At 45.5% G+C, this 23,226-nt stretch overlaps 1 pseudogene; it reads left to right on the plus strand.

Annotated features, from left to right (window-relative positions):
• The first annotated feature begins 19,294 nt into the window (after nucleotides 1–19,294).
• On the plus strand, nucleotides 19,295–20,435 carry LOC109754795 (uncharacterized; annotated as a pseudogene).
• The last annotated feature ends 2,791 nt before the right edge of the window (nucleotides 20,436–23,226 follow it).

The following is a 23,226-nucleotide window of genomic DNA, read 5'->3' on the forward strand; positions in this document are numbered from 1 at the left end:
TCCTGCCCCAGCGGCGGAGTTTTGAACAAGTTGCGTGCCGGCCATGAAGATTCCAACCCGGCTTGGCGGCTCAAAAGGGTCCGGAATACTGTTGCCAACGGAACAACCCCCGAGCCTGCTGTCTTGAAGTTGATAAAACGAGTCCGTCTCACCTGTGGATGATTCATCATCAGAGCAGATGGCCGTATCATCGCTAGATCTAGATCCTTCAGAGAGTCCTCCGTGGATACATCCCACGAAAGCACGTTTCAAGGCGGGCAGAGCCCGGGCGGGTCTCACACGCTGAGCCATCTCGATGAGGTCGGTGCCGATGTCCGGCTCAGGGCCCGGCTCGCCGATCTTGCCAATGAAAACGTGGATTCCGCCGAAGGGGACCCGGTACCCGTACTCGATTGAGCAGGCGTCGGGGCCCCAGCCTGCGTCGTTGATGTAGAGCTTGCCGCGACGACTCTTGGTCATCCGGCCCACAACGTATCCCTTGAGCCCTTCGAAGCTGCCCTTCAAGAACTCAAATCCACCGTGCGCTGGCCCCACGGTTGGCGCCAACTGTCGTGGAATAGTCACGGCAGATGTCCTCGTGCAAGGACTTAGTCGTGGAGCCATCGCAACTAGGAAGCTTAAAGGGGTGAAACGGGACAAAGGACACGTGGTTTATACTGGTTCGGCCCCTTACGGTGAAGGTAAAAGCCTACTCCAGTTGAGGTGGAATTACTTAAGCTTTCGATGACCAGGGAGCTAAACCGCTATGCCTGGCCATCGATCTGATCTTACTTGCCCTGAACCGCCGCAGGGTTGTCCCTTTATATAGAGAGGTTAACGCCCAGCGGCTCTCAGAGTCCCGGCCGGCTTATAAACAATGTCCGGCTCGGACTCTTAACTATTCCTGCCTTACACTACAAGTCATGCCTTAACGGTGGTTTATCCCTACGGGCCTTAAGCCGCCTCTAGGCGTTAGGCCCATTACTGAACCGCCATCCTCAAGCTTGATATTGGGCTTCACGATAGATGATCATCATAACCCGGCCCCTCCTGGGCGGGTGACTCCAGTAGTTATATCCCCAACAAGAGGGGAAACCCTTCTCCCATCTAGGGACGAGGTCACGGAAGAAGAAGAAGAAGAAGCGGGGCCCTCTCCCCCTCTCTTCCGGTGGGGCCGGAACGTCGCCGGAGCCATCATCATCACCGCAATCTTCACCAACAACTTCACCGCCATCATCACCAACTCTCCCCCCCTCTGTGCAGCGGTGTAACCCCTCTTTTACCCGCTGTACTCTCTACTTAAACATGGTGCTCAACGCTATATATTATTTCCCAATGATGTATGGCTATCCTATGATGTTTGAGTAGATCCGTTTTGTCCTATGGGTTAATTGATGATCGTGATTGGTTTGAGTTGCATGTTTTATTATTGGTGCTGTCCTATGGTGCTCTCCGTGTCGCGCAAGCGTGAGGGATCCCCGCTGTAGGGTTTGCAATATGTTCATGATTTGCTTACGGTGGGTGGCGTGAGTGACAGAAGCACAGACCCAACTAAGTAGGTTGTTTGCGTATGGGATAAAGAGGACTTGATGCTTTAATGCTATGGTTGGGTTTTACCTTAATGATTTTTAGTAGTTGCGGATGCTTGCTAGAGTTCCAATCATAAGTGCATATGATCCAAGTAGAGAAAGTATGTTAGCTTATGCCTCTCCCTCAAATAAAATTGCAATAATGATTACCGGTCTAGTTATCGATTGCCTAGGGACAAATAACTTTCTTGTGACAAAAAGCTCTTTACTAAAACTAATTTAGTTGTGTCTTCATCTAAACAGCCCCTAGCTTTTATTTACGCTCTCTTTATATTCTTGCAAACCAACAACACCTACAAAGTACTTCTAGTTTCATACTTGTTCTAGGTAAAGCGAACGTTAAGCGTGCGTAGAGTTGTATCGGTGGTCGATAGAACTTGAGGGAATATTTGTTCTACCTTTAGCTCCTCGTTGGGTTCGAAACTCTTACTTATCGAAAGAGGATACAATTGATCCCCTATACTTGTGGGTTATCAAGACCTTTTTCTTGCGCCGTTGCCGGGGAGCAATAGCGTGGGGTGAATATTCTCGTGTGTGCTTGTTTGCTTTATCACTAAGTAATTTTTATTTGCTGTTCTAAGTTGTTCTCTATCTTTAGTTATGGATATGGAACACGAAATACCAAAAAAATTAGGTGTACTTGCTACTCATGGAGATGGGGAACCTCCTAAAAGCCTCGATGCTCATTATGTGAAAGAAATTATGTACTACTTTGATAATCCTGAGAAAACCCCATTCAATTATGTAATGGGAGACACGTTGGATCAACATGAATACTTTAGGGATTATCGCTTGACTCAAAAGGGGAAACTATTATGGGATCAAATTTATATGTTGAAGTGGTATGCTCGGCAAGTATGCTTGAGATATGATTATACTTGTTGCTCTAGGATGAAGGCTCCACACCTTCCCTTTTCATGCAAATTTAATGATAATGAAACCTTAGCTTCTTATGCTAATGGTATATATGATTACTATGATGTGGAACAAATAGAAGAATTTGTTGCTTTTAAGGGTGCTTATGAAATTGAATCTTTGTTTGAAAAGTATGAAGCTTTTGATGATGATGTTTATAGACCTGAAAATTTTGCTATATTGAAATATTGCTATGATAATTATGAATATAATTCCTATATTGATGCGCTTATTGAGAAAGTCTCCGCTGTCCAAGAAGAGACTAATATTTTGCAGGAATCTATGGAAGAAGAAATTGATGAAACTGTGAGCTCATTGGATGAAAAAGATGATGAGGAGAGTGAAGAACAAAAGGAGGAAGAGCGGATTAGCTACCCGTGCCCACCTTCTAATGAGAGTAACTATTCAACTCATACATTGTTTAATTTCCCTTCGTGCTTACAGAAGGATGATTGCTATGACGACTATTATGATCCCGTTGATTCTCTTGAAATATCCCTTTTTGATGATGCTTGCTATGCTTGTGGCCGAGATGCCAATATGAATGATGCTTATGGAGATGAACTTGCTATAGTTCCTTATGTTAAACATGAAATTGTTGCTATTGCACCCACGCATGATAGTCCTATTATCTTTTTAAATTCTCCCGACTACACTATATCGGAGAAGTTTACCCTTATTAAGGATTATATTGATGGGTTGACTTTTACCGTTGCACATGATGATTTTGATGAATATAATATGCATGTGCTTGCTGCTCCTACTTGCAATTATTATGAGAGAGGAACTATATCTCCACCTCTCTATGTTTCCAACACGATAAAATTGCAAGAAACTGCTTATACTATGCATTGGCCTTTACTAGGTGTGCATGAATTGTTCTTTTATGACATGCCGATGCATAGGAAGAGAGTTAGACTTCGTCATTACATGATATATGTTGCTTTGTGCTCACTACTAAATTACAAATCATTGTTAATTAAAATTGGCTTTGATATACCTTGGGATCCGGGTGGATCCATTACTTGAGCACTATATGCCTAGCTTAATGGCTTTAAAGAAAGTGCTGCTAGGGAGACAACCCGGAAGTTTTAGAGAGTCAATTCGGATGTAACTTTTCGAGTAGATGATTTTTCATATAATTTTTTTATCCGAGTTCGTATACAAAAGTTATGCCCATTTTAAGAAATTCCAGAGAGATTTTGCAAATAAAGTCGAAATTCATATTTGTTAATTTTCCCAACAACTAGACCACATATCACATGGGAAACTTATTTTATTTTATTTTTTTGACATTTCCATCATTTTCTTTTTTTCTAAAACTAAAAAGGCGGTCCACAGGGGGTGTAGAGTTTGAAAATGGGCCCTTTAGTACCGGTTCGTGCCATGAACCGGTACTAATCGCTCAAAGCCCATTAGTACCGGTTGGTGGCACCAACCGGTACTAAAGGTTAGACCTTTAGTCCCGGTTGGTGCCACCAACCGGTACTAATGGGCATCGCACTCTTTAGTCCCGGTTCGTGGCACCAACCGGGACTAAAGGGCCCAGGTGAACAGGGACTAATGCCTTAGCCGCACGAATCGGGACCAATGCTCACATTAGTCCCGGTTCGTGACTGAACCGGGACTAATGTGAATATTGCCCTGTGACGAAAGCCCTGTTTTGTACTAGTGAAAGAAAAAGAAAAGAGAAACGTCATGGAATCTTCCCAAAACCAAAACCTATAGAAGGTTGCATGAACCGCTCCATAGAAGCTTCCGAAAACCGCAAAACCTCTATTGCACACAATAATTGAGCCGGTCCACCATGTCGAAAAAGCAGTTTTTAGCATTTGCGGTAGGAGAGGCCCAGGAGCAGATGAACCGCATGGCCTCGTGTTGTAGTCATCATTTCCTGGCCCAATCGGATATACAGGAAGGCCGAGGCCTAGTGCCCCAGCTGGCACTAGTGCCATACAACTGACACATTTCTTGTAAAAACTGTATCAACCAAGTTCTCATTGAGGTACTATTTCTCCATCAGTAGGCATTTGGGGCGGGCAGTTGGGGTCAATAGCTCCTGTGCGACGTTTTTCATGCGAATTGGAAGGAGTGCGACGTTGTTGGAATGAATGGCTGTGATGCGATGTTTTAGAAGCAAACAATAGCTCCAATGCGACATGGCTCTGTTTAACCATGAAATGAAAAACACGAGGGGTTAGCGATTCGAGTTATGACACGCGGGCCCTAGCAGTTACTCGCATGCGGGTGGGACCCACAACTTATCCACGCAAGCATGCCCGTGCTCATCAGCGTGCCCCGACCCAAGCCAGCCACGAGCCCGAGCCAGCCCAGCCCACCCCAACCCCCCCCCCCCCCCCCCGCCCTCCATTGCTTGCCCTGCCCGTTTCCTTTCCCACCTTCTTCTTCCTCTGCTCCGGCAACGAAGCGCGCCGCCGGCAAGTGATGTCTAGCTCGACTTCGGCCTCCCGCCAATCATGGACGCAGTACGGTCCACTGCCATTGACAAGATGCCCCGATTGCCCGCGCATGGAGCCTCTGAAGCGTTTGACTTGTGTGAGGGAAGAAAATGGCAACCGTGGGCGCGAGTTTGTGAAATGCTTGAGCAAGCCACAGCCGGGGCAGGTTAGATCTGTGTTCTTGACCAATCCTATGGTCTAATTTCTCCCGATATCTTTCTTTTTTTCCTCGAATTGGGGCGGTGGATCTGGGTGGTGGATCTAGGATTCATGCGCCGCCGGCCCCCTGTTTTTCAGGTTCTGAAGAAATGTGGGCTCAACTTAAACATGGTGCTCAATGCTATATATTATTTTCCAATGATGTATGGCTATCCTATGATGTTTGAGTAGATCCGTTTTGTCCTATGGGTTAATTGATGATCGTGATTGGTTTGAGTTGCATGTTTTATTATTGGTGCTGTCCTATGGTGCTCTCCGTGTCGCGCAAGCGTGAGGGATCCCCGCTGTAGGGTTTGCAATATGTTCATGATTTGCTTACGGTGGGTGGCGTGAGTGACAGAAGCACAGACCCGAGTAAGTAGGTTGTTTGCGTATGGGATAAAGAGGACTTAATGCTTTAATGCTATGGTTGGGTTTTACCTTAATGATCTTTAGTAGTTGCGGATGCTTGCTAGAGTTCCAATCATAAGTGCATATGATCCAAGTAGAGAAAGTATGTTAGCTTATGCCTCTCCCTCAAATAAAATTGCAATAATGATTACCGGTCTAGTTATCGATTGCCTAGGGACAAATAACTTTCTCATGACAAAAAGCTCTTTACTAAAACTAATTTAGTTGTGTCTTCATCTAAACAGCCCCTAGCTTTTATTTCCGCTCTCTTTATATTCTTGCAAACCAAAAACACCTACAAAGTACTTCTAGTTTCATACTTGTTCTAGGTAAAGCGAACGTTAAGCGTGCGTAGAGTTGTATCGGTGGTCGATAGAACTTGAGGGAATATTTGTTCTACCTTTAGCTCCTCGTTGGGTTCGACACTCTTACTTATCGAAAGAGGCTACAATTGATCCCCTATACTTGTGGGTTATCAAGACCTTTTTCTCACGCCGTTGCCGGGGAGCAATAGCGTGGGGTGAATATTCTCGTGTGTGCTTGTTTGCTTTATCACTAAGTAATTTTTATTTGCTGTTCTAAGTTGTTCTCTATCTTTAGTTATGGATATGGAACACGAAATACCAAAAAAATTAGGTGTACTTGCTACTCATGGAGATGGGGAACCTCCTAAAAGCCTCGATGCTCATTATGTGAAAGAAATTATGTACTACTTTGATAATCCTGAGAAAACCCCATTCAATTATGTAATGGGAGACACGTTGGATCAACATGAATACTTTAGGGATTATCGCTTGACTCAAAAGGGGAAACTATTATGGGATCAAATTTATATGTTGAAGTGGTATGCTCGGCAAGTATGCTTGAGATATGATTATACTTGTTGCTCTAGGATGAAGGCTCCACACCTTTCCTTTTCATGCAAATTTAATGATAATGAAACCTTAGCTTCTTATGCTAATGGTATATATGATTACTATGATGTGGAACAAATAGAAGAATTTGTTGCTTTTAAGGGTGCTTATGAAATTGAATCTTTGTTTGAAAAGTATGAAGCTTTTGATGATGATGTTTATAGACCTGAAAATTTTGCTATATTGAAATATTGCTATGATAATTATGAATATAATTCCTATATTGATGCGCTTATTAAGAAAGTCTCCGCTGTCCAAGAAGAGACTAATATTTTGCAGGAATCTATGGAAGAAGAAATTGATGAAACTGTGAGCTCATTGGATGAAAAAGATGATGAGGAGAGTGAAGAACAAAAGGAGGAAGAGCGGATTAGCTACCCGTGCCCACCTTCTAATGAGAGTAACTATTCAACTCATACATTGTTTAATTTCCCTTCGTGCTTACAGAAGGATGATTGCTATGATGACTATTATGATCCCGTTGATTCTCTTGAAATATCCCTTTTTGATGATGCTTGCTATGCTTGTGGCCGAGATGCCAATATGAATGATGCTTATGGAGATGAACTTGCTATAGTTCCTTATGTTAAACATGAAATTGTTGCTATTGCACCCACGCATGATAGTCCTATTATCTTTTTAAATTCTCCCGACTACACTATATCGGAGAAGTTTACCCTTATTAAGGATTATATTGATGGGTTGACTTTTACCGTTGCACATGATGATTTTGATGAATATAATATGCATGTGCTTGCTGCTCCTACTTGCAATTATTATGAGAGAGGAACTATATCTCCACCTCTCTATGTTTCCAACACGATAAAATTGCAAGAAACTGCTTATACTATGCATTGGCCTTTACTAGGTGTGCATGAATTGTTCTTTTATGACATGCCGATGCATAGGAAGAGAGTTAGACTTCGTCATTACATGATATATGTTGCTTTGTGCTCACTACTAAATTACAAATCATTGTTAATTAAAATTGGCTTTGATATACCTTGGGATCCGGGTGGATCCATTACTTGAGCACTATATGCCTAACTTAATGGCTTTAAAGAAAGTGCTGCCAGGGAGACAACCCGGAAGTTTTAGAGAGTCAATTCGGATGTAACTTTTCGAGTAGATGATTTTTCATATAATTTTTTTTCATCCGAGTTCGTATACAAAAGTTATGCCCATTTTAAGAAATTCCAGAGAGATTTTGCAAATAAAGTCGAAATTCATATTTGTTAATTTTCCCAACAACTAGACCACATATCACATGGGAAACTTATTTTATTTTATTTTTTTGACATTTCCATCATTTTCTTTTTTTTTCTAAAACTAAAAAGGCGGTCCACAGGGGGGGTAGAGTTTGAAAATGGGCCCTTTAGTACCGGTTCGTGCCATGAACCGGTACTAATCGCTCAAAGCCCATTAGTACCGGTTGGTGGCACCAACCGGTACTAAAGGTTAGACCTTTAGTCCCGGTTGGTGCCACCAACCGGTACTAATGGGCATCGCACTCTTTAGTCCCGGTTCGTGGCACCAACCGGGACTAAAGGGCCCAGGTGAACAGGGACTAATGCCTTAGCCGCACGAATCGGGACCAATGCTCACATTAGTCCCGGTTCGTGACTGAACCGGGACTAATGTGAATATTGCCCTGTGACGAAAGCCCTGTTTTGTACTAGTGAAAGAAAAAGAAAAGAGAAACGTCATGGAATCTTCCCAAAACCAAAACCTATAGAAGGTTGCATGAACCGCTCCATAGAAGCTTCCGAAAACCGCAAAACCTCTATTGCACACAATAATTGAGCCGGTCCACCATGTCGAAAAAGCAGTTTTTAGCATTTGCGGTAGGAGAGGCCCAGGAGCAGATGAACCACATGGCCTCGTGTTGTAGTCATCATTTCCTGGCCCAATCGGATGTACAGGAAGGCCGAGGCCTAGTGCCCCAGCTGGCACTAGTGCCATACAACTGACACATTTCTTGTAAAAACTGTATCAACCAAGTTCTCATTGAGGTACTATTTCTCCATCAGTAGGCATTTGGGGCGGGCAGTTGGGGTCAATAGCTCCTGTGCGACGTTTTTCATGCGAATTGGAAGGAGTGCGACGTTGTTGGAATGAATGGCTGTGATGCGATGTTTTAGAAGCAAACAATAGCTCCAATGCGACATGGCTCTGTTTAACCATGAAATGAAAAACACGAGGGGTTAGCGATTCGAGTTATGACACGCGGGCCCTAGCAGTTACTCGCATGCGGGTGGGACCCACAACTTATCCACGCAAGCATGCCCGTGCTCATCAGCGTGCCCCGACCCAAGCCAGAAACGAGCCCGAGACAGCCCACCCCACCCCCCCCCCCCCCCCCCCGCCCTCCATTGCTTGCCCAGCCCCTTTCCTTTCCCACCTTCTTCTTCCTCTGCTCCGGCAACGAAGCGCGCCGCCGGCAAGTGATGTCTAGCTCGACTTCGGCCTCCCGCCAATCATGGACGCAGTACAGTCCACTGCTGTTGACAAGATGCCCCGATTGCCCGCGCGTGGAGCCTCTGAAGCGTTTGACTTGTGTGAGGGAAGAAAATGGCAACCGTGGGCGCGAGTTTGTAAAATGCTTGAGCAAGCCACAGCCGGGGCAGGTTAGATCTGTGTTCTTGACCAATCCTATGGTCTAATTTCTCCCGATTTCTTTCTTTTTTTCCTCGAATTAGGGCGGTGGATCTGGGTGGTGGATCTAGGATTCATGCGCCGCCGGCCCCCTGTTTTTCAGGTTCTGAAGAAATGTGGGCATTTTGAGTGGCTCGATGACTATGTTGAAAGGTTGAAATTGGAGGGATCAACAGGAACCCAAGAGCTCAATTTTGGGGGGCGGCTTGCCGTGGAACTAGCCCCCAATTTGGCGGACAGAGCCGATCCGATGATGCACAGTGCAGAACTGAAGTGTGAATTGAAGAAAATTGGCAAGCAACTAAAGCATCTGATCGATTTGAAGCAGCAAGCAAATATGATGGCTGGAGCATTTTATGGTTGTGTCATTGCTATGGGTTTATTTTACTTGATGTTCATCAATCGCTAGAATTATTTAGAGTTTCAGTTAGTGTGTCAACTAGTTTCAGGGGTGCCCAGTAGTTTGAGTTAGCCAGGGATCATTTGTTAGATGAATTTGAATAAGTCTGAAGCAAAACTTGCTTGAATTATTGTAATGATATTCTCAGGGGCCCTATTCAGTGTTCATGCTCTGTTTCCTCTGTTTTTGTTCTTCAGTTAACAGAGTACACACCCAAATTCAGTTTCTAGTAAAAAAACAAAACTGGGCTGCCGAATAGATGTTGGGCCGTGAGAAAATGGGCCCTGAGAAAATAACCATGGCCAAGACCAGCCCACCCGCGTAGGGGCACCAGCCCACCTATAACTTCGGCAAATAAAATGGGGCCCAATAAAATGTTACTTGTTTTTATTTTGGCCTTTTTCTTGCACTAAATTTTGTGATGGATCATTTTTTGATGCACTAAAACTAAATGTTAATTTTTTTATGCATGTCTACGGTTCCATGAACTAAATGAGTTGATGCTTGCATGAAGTGCCCGAAGTAAATTAGTTTGCATTTCCTAGTTGCACCCATGTCCATAGTGGGTTTGCATGGGGCTCCTAGTTGCATGTCCATGGTTTGGCCAATATTTTGAAGATGGTGTGTGTGGTGATTGGGGTGTAGAAACCCGGGCCCGTAGCAACCCATAGCAATACACGGATAATAAGCAAAAACAACCCATAGCAATCCACAAATAATAGCACGAAACACACAATATATATAGTAGCATAACGATTATATAGAAGCATAACGATTGCAACCCATAGTTCCACGATAGCCTTACAACTCCATGATAGCCTTACAACTTAAAGTACTAATAAAACTTAATAATAGTAGCATAACGATTACAACTTAAAAAAACTAATACGACAGATCTATAGCAAGCTAGATAGATAGATATGGGGCCACCAAACACGGGTTCTTCGGGTTCTTCTTGTCCTCCTCCTCCGGGGCCACCTCGCTCCTCCGGGCGCCGCCCTTCACTCCTCCCCGTTGTTGATGGGGTACGGGAGCGTGTGCATAACGCTGTTGTTGGGGAAGATCCCGTTGAAGTCGGTGAAGATATTGTAGGTTGTGAAAGCTATGAACTCACAACCAACCCAATACGCTCGCCCGAGGAGATGGAAAGCATCGAAAGGGTTAGTGAACGTGGCGAGGAGCCCAACCACAACGCCGTTGTGGTTGACCTCCTCAAGATGGTACATCCGAGGAGAGCCGCGGGGGAGGTGGCGGAAGCCGGCTGCAAGGAAGAACTCCGTTAACTCCCTTGCGCCCCTCCACCTCGAGATCGCCCAAACCCTAAGGGTTCTCTCTACATACACTCCGGCCGGGTAGAGCCTTTCCGGCACGGTTGGGGGGAAGCGGTAGGTGGGGCCGTTGTACTGCATGGTGGCGGGGTGGCTCGAGGGCTCGATCGGGTTTGATGGAGAAGAAGGAAGAAGGAGGGAAGAGGAGGCAGAGGATGGGGTGTGGATGAGGAGGGAGAGGAAGACGATAGTGCGGCTTAAATTGCCCAAGTGCGACGTGGTTTCACCCCGTAGAATTAATGGGCGGGCGGCGTTTGGTGGCGCCCCATGAAAGTGTGTACACGAGCGTGGGAAATGGGCTGCGATCCTTCTGTGCCACCGGTCGCGGGTCAAGGGGGACGGGCTCACGCACGCGTCTGTGCCGTCGTGGGTCAAGGGGACACGCCTGCCCCAGGTTCTCTGCGTGTGCCGCCCGTGCATTCATGCCGTAGCCCATTAATTTGCACATCTTGCTAGGGCCTAGCTAGAGGGCAACGTTCGGTCGATGGGAGACGTGAAAATAATGGACGCCTTCATTTGCCCATCTTGTAACAGGCAGCACGCCGTTTGAACTGCATCGATACCCACATCGATACCCCATGCCAGTATTGCGTCCTCAAAGAGGAGCACGCCATGCAGCGTTGGCTTTTTGGTTGTCTTCATCGGGCTGCTGCATTGTGTCCGGGTGCATGCTTTGATGCGACGATGCATCGGTTCTAATGGTAGGCATGCGACAAGTTACTGCGTCGATAGGGGTGGCGGAGCAGGGCTACGTCGAGGGCATGCATGCAACGCACGGGCGCAGTTCTGCGGGTGGGCATGCATGCTGCGGGTAGGCACGGGCACGCATGCAACGATGGAAAGGGCACTGCGTAGGTTTGGTCCATGCACCGCGTCAACTCTTGCCGTTGGATTCAAATGAACGGTCCTGATGCCCCAACGAGAGAGGCTGATCCAAACCCCACTGATTCAACCAATCAGCGCGTCTCATGCGGATCGATGCACACCGATTCAACCAATGAGCGCGTCTCATGCGGATCGATGCACACTGTAGCTAACCCTAGCGCCTGATCTCAACCGTCCACGCACAACGATTGATGACCCGGTAGTGTGCGGGGTTTTGAGGGGTTTTGAGAGGGGTTTTGAGGGGTTTTGACTGCTTAGGGTTGAGCATAACTAATTCAAAAAAAATCAAAAAAATATAAAACTTGCGCACATAGTCTTATTATGTCGTATAGTAACGAGAAAAAAATATAAATATGGTTTATATACATTTTTACGAAAAATCCTTCACAAAATTGTCATTTCTCGAACAATGTAGTATGGAGTTCAAGGGAGAGAGTAGTGGGCACCCGAGAGTAGGTGGGGTTTTGAAAATGAAAAGTGTGAAAACCTCACCAAAACTTCATTTTGGATTGACTAAGAAAGATCTTAACTTACTTTTCTCATTTTCATGTTTTAAACTTGTTTTATATATAATTTGCTATTAAACCTTGTTTTTTCAAAAAAAAAAGAAAATAATAGAAAATTAATTCAATAAATAGTGAGACTTTAGATTTACACTATATAGGTAGAATAGATGTGTAGAAAAATTATTTGGCTGGTTTAGAAAAGGTGCCAAAAAAACTTGCTTAAATATGAGGCCGTTTATCCTACCTTTGAAGGTCATTTGAGACACACTTTTCATGACTATGAGTTCAACTTACCAAAAGGGCTCGGAATGATCAGCAAGCAAACATATTTCAGTTGAGGTACTTTAGATAGCATTAAAACATCAATACCCCATCCCTAATTCAAATTTGAGCCCAAATTTGAATGTAAATTTGAATTTTGTTCGGCTGGTTTAGACAAGGTACCAACAAACAAGTTCGAATAGAAATACGGGGATACATAGTGACTACCAGTGCGCACCAAGTTACAAATATTATTACATGCCCCAAATTTTCAAACTGTTCTCTGTTCTACCTCTTCCTACCACGTCGCGTGCCCTTCTTCGCCTTAGCACTTCTTGTTTTTGGTTCTACTACAGACACAAGTTCACTGATCATCTTGGTTTTCTTCACTGGTCTTTTCAACACCTCGCCAACACCCTCGTGATCAGTGTCTTCAGTCTCAATGTTGACAGCAGTTTCAGTTTCTTCGGTGTGTACCTCAACATGGGTTTCTTCAGTATGAACCTCGACACGCTCAGGTTCAGTTTCAACCTCGAGAGCAGTTTCTTCAGTCTGAATGTTGACTGCAGCAAGATTTTCTTCAGTCTGAACCTCGACACGCTCAGGTTCAGTTTCAACCTCGAGAGCAGTTTCTTCAGTCTGAATGTTGACTGCAGCAAGATTTTCTTCAGTCTGCTCAGGCTCAGGCACACTTCTCTTCTTTCTACCGCCATTGACTCTTGCTTTTTTTGTTGGCCAACACTGTTCAACAACAAGGGGCTGACTTGCTCGCTTTCTCCTGGCCATTGGGAAAATGTTATAGATATAGTAATTGGAAAAAAGCACCAAATCAAAACACAAAAAAATACACAAGAACATACTTTGACTTATCAGGAGTGTAATGGCATTTGACAGATCCCACTCTGTGCCCAAGTTCCTCGCACAACTTGCATCTGTTTTTGTTACCTTTTTGGGCCCTTTTTGGCTTTCCATCTTCCTTTCCCTTCTTACTACTCCCACCTTTCTCAAACCATGCCTTGAATCTACTCTGTTTAGGCCTGCCAGCCTTTCTTTTCGTCAAGGGAGGACACATGGAAAATTCAATGTCCACTTCAGGCCACTGAGACTGATCTGTAAGTGCTGGAATTGGAGTAGCATATGCAGCTTTGAATCTTGCTACCGAATAATATTCATGCAAATATGGGTGCATGTTTATCTTCGGTTGGGATGCTAAGAAGAGAATGGCATGCTCACATGGTTTACCAGTGTGTTGCCACTCGAGGCAAGTGCAATCATGCAATTCAGTGTTAACAACATGTCTCCTTCCAGTTTTGTTATCTCTAACTTCAGCACCCCAAGGTGAAGATTTTTCAACAAACAAATGTGAAAGACATCTGCTCCTATTGACCACCTGTTGTACCACTGCTGGAAGCTTATCACCTTGCAGACAATCACCTATCCTTCTTCTCAATTCCCACAACCGCATGACCATGATCCTGATTTGGTCAACCATGTCATGCACAGGCAAATCTTTTAACTCCTTCACCTTGTTGTTGAAACTCTCTGCCAAATTGTTGTTGATGTGGTCACACTTGATGGCAGTGTTGAATGCTGACCTGTACCATAACAAAGAATGGTAGGTGTTCAGCCATGGACCAAACTCATCACATACTGCCATTATCTTATCAAGATGATATTTGTGTGTCTGTCTAGTGTAAGATCTTGCTGCTGGCCACATGCGCCCAAATTCTTCTCCTCTAAATTTTTTGATCAAATTCATCCACAAATGACCGAAGCACTCCCTCTGCTCAGCATGTGGGAAAACATTTTTCACTGAATTTTCAAGCCCCTTACATGCATCTGTGTGTATAGCCAAAGGTGACACTGGCCCTAGGCATCTTTTCAACTGGATCATGAACCATGTCCATGAAGCCTCTGTTTCTGACTGAAACAAGCCAACAACAATAGGAAACATCCAGTTGTGTCCATCTAGAGCATTGCATGCTGCCAACTGACCATTCCACTTGCCTGTCAAAAATGATGAGTCTATGCTCAAATATGGACGGCACCCTGCTTTGAACCCATCGATGCAAGGCTTCAAAGCCATAAAAAACTTGGAGAACTTGACTTCACCTTCGGCTGATACCTCTGTATCTATCTCCACAACACTGCCAGGTGACCTCTTTTCCACCTCTGCTTTGAAGTTGTAAAGCATCCTAAATGTATTTGCCCAATCACCATATAAATTTTTCATTGCCCTTTGTTTTGCCTTCCATACTGTGGTATATTTCAGTTTAATGGGTATATCTTTTCCAAGTCTACTTTGAGTTTCTTGGTAGTAGTGTTTGGTGTTTTGGCTAAAATTGGGGTGATCTTTTCTGCAACCCAAAGTTGTGATGTCATGGTTGATACTCTCTGTGAACTTGTAATACAAGTATGTTGATTGGGGATTTGGTTAACCCTGACAGTACTTCCATCAGGTTGCAGTCTAGCAGATATGTACCACTTGCAAGGCTTCACACTACCATCAAATCCTCTGCACCTCGCATAAAACTTCTTTCTATCAGTCCAAACAGTCTTGGCATCAAACTCATGTTTCACTGCATAAGTCTTGAAACACATCCTAAACTCCTTCATGCTTGGGAACAACTTGCCTACTTCAATGACAGGGTTTTCTTTGTCATACACATGCACCAGCTCATCATCATGTGCATCATCTACTTCATCCGCAGCTTGTTCCATCAACTGTCCATCTACTTCTTCATCAGCATTAGCAGGCAAACTAGATTCGCCCCTCTCCTGCTTACCTCTGTCATCGACTGGAATGCCAAAAAGTTTGGCCATCTCAATGTCAGGCATTGGTGCAATGACCAAATCAGTAGGCTCATCTCATTCAACTACATTCCAATCAACAATTGCTGCAGTTTCAGTTTCAGTTCCAGTCACCTGTCCCTCTTCGGCTATTACTGTAAGTTCAGTACACATGGGAATCAATGGCCTCTGTGTAGCCCAATCATCATCTACCATCTGCGCAGCCAATTGTGATGGAACATATCCAACCTTCGAATAAATGTTCAGATCAACGAGCTCAGCAAAAAATTAGCCCGTTTGCTTGTCCAGCCGTTTTGCCGATCGATTTCTTCAACAATCTGTTCACCATCTTCTATTCTCACATACTCTCCTTTCCAATCATCAAACCGCAACAGTGATACTTCTTGCTCTGGACCCCAAACTATATTCTCCCCAATTTTTTCCACCCATTTCTTCACTGCCGTCTCTCCCATGTTCTGTAGAACTTGTGGATCAATCTCTGTAAACTCAACCTCCCATTTAACAATTGTGTCTCTCTCAATGTTCTGTATGCTACCATCAACTAATTTTGCCTTTGATGGAAAGAAATTGACTATCAATTCGAAGGTCCGAGCGGCAGCATCCCCTCTGTCAGTGGCGGACAGTGTGAGCCCGTGAGAAAGAGCAGACGAGGCCACCCCTAATTGCATGCAAAATTGGATCGGAGAGAGGCGCATTACCTATTCGAAGTTGAATCTGGCGGCTCCATCTCAGTATGCCCACGGACTCCCCTCACAACCTATCGATTCCGCAAGCGAAAGCAGAGGAAACGAGCTGAGATCCACGGGCCCGAGAGAGGAACGGGAGGGCGACTAGGGTTTGAATTCACTCACCATTTTCTTATGATGAAGGCTCCGCTGCCGTTGAGAACGAGGGCTCCGCCGCCGCCACCGAGAACGCAAGATCCGCCGCCACCGGAGAAGAAGGGGGGCAGAGTGGCGGGCCGGCACGGTCGGGCGGCAGGGCACGGTCAGCTGTTTTGAGGAACAATTAAGTTGGACCCACATGTCCTAACATAAACGGGCGGGCTTGGTTGACGACCAATTTAACCACATTTAACACCCCATGTGGCCCTGGGCTATTTACACGCTCAAATGTGTCGCACCACGGCCATTCGCTCGAACAACGTCGCACTCTTGCCAATTCACCTCAAAAACGTCGCACAGGAGCTATTGACCCCGGGCAGTTGTATCCGCAACCGCGAACGGTGGAGACCATCAGTGCCATGGCAAGGAGCAGGAGGGCGAGCTTTGACGATGGCGCCATTGCTAGAGCTTTGATCGAGGAACCTAGTCACGTGTGTATGTGATTGTACTGCTGTATGTCCTCGGGTTGTTTTGGCTGGTATTTATAGCCGGATTGTACATGATGCAAGAGCTTGTGTACGCCTTGATGATCAGATCAGAATCAGATCGTGTACCCTCATGGATCAATGCTCTGAACCTATGTACGTACTTTACAACAAGCCACGCGCTGCTTACAGTACAGGTGCCCTCATGGCACTAGCTGGAATTGGCTGATATTTTTGGGGAGCACGCCATGGCCATGTACTGCTTGCTCTCGTTATTGTGAACGTACACTATTGGCATGCATGTGCAGAGCTCAATTAGGTAGTAGCAGGCCAAGTCAACTATGTGCTCCTATATATAGCTGGGCATTGCGCATTGGCTCCTCTCCTCATATGTGGCACTAAATTGGTAGTTGCGTCCCTCAAGATCGGATGCTAACAATCCGGGACTACGATATGATTTAATTTTAATTTGGATCTACCCTCATGCACACAAGTTGACTCGTTAGGCCAGTGGTTCTCATAGTAGACCAATTAATATGTGAAATATCACGGCCAATGGCTCTCCTCTACTCAAGCGTGGCACACTATTATATGATCTGGCATGATTTCATTTGGATTTACCCTCATGCACAGAAGTTGACTAATTAGGTGTGCCTATACAGCTCCCAGATCTTTGCACTCCCCTCAATCACAACTCCTCCCTCATTCCAACAAATAAGGCGCATACGCATCCCAAATTTAAACTTTAACCATAAATTCGAAATCAAATGTGAATTATATGTGATAAAAATCATACTGTTGAATTCGTATTGAAAAGGAATTTTTAATGGTATGATTTTAAGTCACCACAATATATATTATATATTGATCCAATTTAGAAAGTGTGCGTGCCTTATTCGTTGGAATAGAGGGTGTAATCAACTAACAAAGATGTCCGTCTTAGCGATTGTGCATGGTTCGGCTTCGTCAGTCCATCCGTCACTTGATCGTTGGTTGACATGAACCAAATTTCCAAGGCCTTGCAAGCCACTCTTAATTTCATCTCCTTCACTAATTTGGTAGTACAAAGTACGGAATTTGAAAAATTAAGGTGCCTTTAAAGTTAAAAGTCTTTATGTAGTTTGTTCACAAGATAGTGATCTTGACTAAGGATTACTTGGCAATACATAATTTGGATGGTAGTAAACGGTGTTGTCTCTGTGATCAACATGAATAGATTCAACATCTTTTCCTCAAATGACAACTAGCCAAGCTAGTGTGGCGCACATTGCACATGGCCTTTAATGTCAATCCTCCTAATACCATTGCTACTTTATTTGAGACTTGGCTAAATGGGGTAGATCTTAAAATAGCGACGCATATTCGAGTTGGATTGTGCGCATTACGTTGGGCTATATGGAACTATTGAAATTACGTAATTTTTAACGGACAAAACATCACAAATTTTTTATAGGTCATCTACAAGGCAACTGACTGATTCGTACGTGGTCGTTACTCAGCCGTGCAAATTTTCTTATAGGTCATACACTTTTACACAAAACGACCTTGATGTTTCTAGACATCAACCCACAGTCTGATGAGGAAGTTCCATATGTTGTTGTTCGTCCGTTTCATCCGGCCTCCCCGTTTCTTATCGTCATGCCATATCCAAGATAAAAATGTATGTCTTGTGGGATGTGAAATTCTTAGCCTGTCCAACACATGCATAAGTAGTGGGACACCACGGTTAGAGCATCTCTAGTGGATGGTGTATATGGAGGTGGATGCTAAATATACACGATCAAAATCAAAAAATGTCTCCCAGTGGATCGTGTATCAGGTCGTGTACCTGTACACGTCGCTCCCACGAGCGTACCTGGCGTGGGAGTAAACAGGACCGAACCACGCCCGTGGGCTCGCTCCCGCTCCAGTTCCTCCCGCTCCCGCTCCCGCTCCCGCTCCCGGCCGCCTCCCCAAGGTCGCCGTCGCCCCTCTCCGGCCGCCGCCCAAGGTCGCCGTCGCGTCTCCTCTCCGGCCGCCGCCAAAGGTAACCATTTTTTCCTTTCTCGCAAGCGGGAGCAGAGGGGCGGCGGAGCGGGCGCGCGGTGGGGGGGAGGGGGGAGATGCAGGGGCGGCGGAGCGGTGGGGGGGAGGGGGGAGATGCAGGGGCGGCGGCCGGGCGTGCGGTGGGGGGAGGGGGGAGATGCAGGGGCGGCGGCCGGGCGCGCGGTGGGGAGGAGGGGGGAGATGCAGGGGCGGCGGAGCGGTGGGGGGGAGGGGGGAGATGCAGGGGCGGCGGCCGGTCGCGCCTGTCTGCTGGGGCGGCGGCCGAACGAGCGGCGCCGTGGGGAGGGGGGAGATGCAGGGGCAGCGGCCGGACGAGCGGCGCCGTGGGGAGATGCAGGGGCGGCGGCCGCACGCCCTGCAGCCCGATCTGGCGGCGGCGCCGGTGCCGGCGCGCGCCCTGGCGCGGGGACGGGCGGCTGGGCGACGGCCGGGTGGGGGGGAGGGGGGAGATGCAGGGGCGGCGGCCGGGGGTGTGGCTCGTGTGATCTTGGCGGCGAATGTGTGGGTGATTCCTGCGAGGACTGTAAAGTAGCAGGAATGAGTGATTTGGCTGTCCTTCAGTCAACTTAATATTTTGCATCTCGTTCAATAATTTTTTGCTTGTCAATTTGATGCCAGATTGTGGTCTAAAATAGCTGTGCATTGGTTGCTTGTAGATGGATGCTGACCAAAGCTTCTTGGTAACCCGTGGTTTTGGTTACATGCAAACACAACCAGAAAGTCCAATTGGAGAGCAGGCAACTCCATCAACTCAGCATCAAGCAACACCATCAACGCAGCAACGTTCTGCAATAATAGAGAAAGGAAAATCCAACAAAGGAAAAAATTGGTGTAGTGATGAGGACAAGGTTCTCATAGCAGCATGGGCAAATACAAGTTTGGATATTGTTGGGACTGATCAAAACCGAGATGCTTATTGGGCTAGAATTTCAGAGTACTACAACACACACAAGGAATCGTCATGGCCGGAGCGTAATCCTAATGCAATCAATTGCCGTTACACATTGATTAACAGAGAGACCTCCAAATTTTGTGGTTGCCTTCAGCAGATTTTAAATAAGGAAGAAAGTGGAAGGACTATAGCAGAAAACGTATGCGCAATATTCTACTTCTATACGTGCTGTGCAATATGTGATGTGCAATATTCTATATGTGTTGTGCATTTGTTAACAATATATTTATATGTGCAGACAAACGATGCACACATTCTGTTCAAGGAAATGGATGTTAAAAAAAAACGGCCTTTCACATTGATGCATTGCTATATAGAGTTTGCAAAGTATCCAAAGTGGTAGACAAGAGAACTTGAAACTTCTCTTAAGAAACAAAAGAAAACCATTGATGAAAGTCCAGGCAGAGCCACCAATGATCCGTCAGATGCATCCTCGGTACGCACTGATGCAACCTCGATACACACTGATGCTCTTGAACATGAGAAAAGACCTGATAGTGTTAAGAAGGACAAGAGAGGTAAAGCTGATGAGAATGCTTGCAAGCTGTCATTAGAAACTGTGTGGGCAGCAAAGCAAGAGAAGGATGAGATCAAAGAAGCGGCAAGAAATGCTCGCTATGCACAGCAATTTGAATTGCGAAAAGAGGAGATTGCACTCAGAAAGAAGGAGGATGCACGAAACGAGAGGGAGGATGCACGGAGACAGTTTGAATTAGATGAGAGGGTCATGCTGATCGACACTAGTGGTATGACTGATGTGCAAAAGCAGTTCTACCAAGCTAAGCAGAATGAGATCCTTGCTCGAGGCCTAGAGTAATGTGAGCTATTTGATATGTGAGCTATATGAACTATTTACTGCTTTCCGCTAGTTGCTGTATGAACTATTTGATAACATCACTCATTGCATAAATATTTTATTGATAGCTATAAATTCATGGATTACATCACTCATTGCATAAATTAAAACTAGATGAAAAGAAACGGATTACAGACTTATAACTAGGACATCACTCGTTTCCAAACTTTTGCCACACATGGTCAATTAGATCAAGTTTAAGCTGATCATGTTCACCTTGATTTCTAATCCGGTGAGTCATCTGAATAAAAGAGCTCAGTTGTTCCGCATGAGTACGAGAGACCGTGACTCTTTCTCCCATTGCCTCAAAAGTGCAGCTTTGCCGACCAGTTTGTCGCTCCTCTTGAACTATCATATTGTGCATTATGACACAAGCTTTCATGACATCACCGATTTCTTTACGTTTCCATCCTTTAGCAGGTCCACGAACAATGGCAAAACGGGATTGAAGAACTCCAAAGGCTCGTTCCACATCTTTCCTAGCCCCCTCTTGCCTCTTGGCAAAAGTTTTATGTTTTCTGGTATCTGGAGCTGGTATGCTCTTCACAAATGTTGCCCACCGTGGATAGATACCATCTGCAAGATAATACCCCATTGTGTACTGATGGCCATTGATGCTATAATTCACTGGAGGAGTTTGGCCTTCAGCTAGCTTTGTAAAAACAGGAGAACGTTGAAGAACATTTATATCATTCAGAGACCCTGGTAAACCAAAATAAGCATGCCAAATCCAAAGATCTTGTGAAGCAACTGCTTCCAAGATCATAGTGGGCTCGCTGACATGGCCTTTAAACATGCCATGCCATTTCTTGGGGCAATTTTTCCAACCCCAGTGCATGCAATCTATGCTCCCTAACATACCAGGAAATCCTCTTTCCTCCCCTATTGCAAGTAACCTAGCAATGTCTTCTTCATTTGGAGATCTCAGGTACCTTTCCCCAAAAACTTCACAAACTTTGATCACAAATTTCTTGCAAGACTCTAAATTAGTAGCCTCAGCGGACCGGATGTACTCATCAGCACCATCAGCTGCTATTCCATATGTCAGCATCCGCATTGCCGCGGTCATCTTTTGCAGAGGATGTAACCCAAGAGCTCCAGAAGCACTTCTTTTTTGAGTAAAATAACCATCATAATCATGCTCAAGTATACCATCGGCTACGCGTTTGAACAAATTACGGGACATCCTAAATCTGTGCATAAAAAGTAAATGAGACAGGGAAATGAAAAAAGGGCTAAAGCAGAGAAGTGTAGTAATTACGAACCTTCGTCGAAACAAATGTTCGGGATAGCGAGGAACTTCTTTGAAGTAGTCGTCCCACAGAAGAACAAATCCGGCATCTCTTCCTCGATTGATTGTTTGACGTCCATGCTTGGAACCGCCATGGCGTCGAGCGTTCATCCTCTCTTCCTCCTCGCGCTCGGCGAATGCTGCAAGTATGAGTTCATCGTCGCCAGATGAAGATGACGAAGAACTCATGTCCAAAGTGGATGTGTTCATTGTGTTGCGTGAGAGACGATAGAGAAATCTAGGTGAGAAGAGAAGTCACAGATAGAAGTGCTAGAAGAAAGATGGTAGGGGTGGTTTATATAGAGAAATACGACCGTTGAAAATATAGCCGTTGAAAATATAGCCGTTTGAAAATATAGCCGTTGGAATATACACGTCCAAATTTACACGTTCCACTGAAAAACTGAGAGGTGTATATTTTAGTAAGGTGTATATGAACGTGTATATGGAGATATACACGTCCAAATTTACACCATCCACTAGAGATGCTCTTACGACTAGCGATCCAACGCCATGGCCACAATCGTGGAGACACACAGGTGCTAGTCGCGGCCTTCCTGAATGAGACAACCCAGTCAGATGCGCTGGATCCATGGCTCCCCGTCGTAAACTAAAATCATGTATCCCGCCAACCTCCTCGACCGATCGTCAATACCGACGCGGATTTAACAATCTCCATTGCAATGTCGTCGTGTTGGGAGTCGATTACGTTGGCGCTGTCGCCAGCAAACATGAGGTCATGGGAGGTGGCACTGCAGGATTAGCTACTGGCACGAGACAAGGTCGCAGCATCCAAGTGCTCGGACGTGCGCTATTTAGCAAAGCGAGCGAAATGGGAATCATAGAAGGCAATGTCAATGACGTCCATAGGTATGGCATCGCGGGGCTCTCGCTCAGATCACCGGTGCCCTTCGCCTAAGCGACGTTTGACCTCGTCGCGACGCATAGGGCATGCAGACATACGACATCACAGGCTCTCACTCGGATCATCGGGACCGTTAGAACGCATCTTCAGGAGCAGCTATGCCAGCACGCACACGATCTACTGCATGTTCCAAAGCACACAATCGACATGCATACGATCTGGTGCATATTCCAGGGCACGCGGTCTGGTAAAAGGAAAAGTGACACCACTAATGGATGAGTAGGGACATGCGAGGATTTGTTTGTCCCGTTGCAAGTCCCCATGTCGAGTTCAAGTGCCGAAGCAGAGTACGGCGGCATGTGGCGGCATGGCTAACTGTGTCCCCGAGTCTCGTTGGCTTTGGCAAGTACATCATGAGTTGCGCCGACCACCTACTCAGGCCACAATTGTTACTGTTGAGTATACGTGTTATGTGCATATTGTGTATTGGGCTCGCCTCCTAGTTTCTTGTATAGTCGAGGTCAGTGGTCCACCTTTATACATCATATATACGTGCCTATGCACGAAAAGCAATACATCATGCAATTCACATATTC

The sequence above is a fragment of the Aegilops tauschii genome, chromosome 4, assembly GCF_002575655.3.
Source record: "Aegilops tauschii subsp. strangulata cultivar AL8/78 chromosome 4, Aet v6.0, whole genome shotgun sequence".
Lineage (NCBI taxonomy): Eukaryota > Viridiplantae > Streptophyta > Magnoliopsida > Poales > Poaceae > Aegilops > Aegilops tauschii.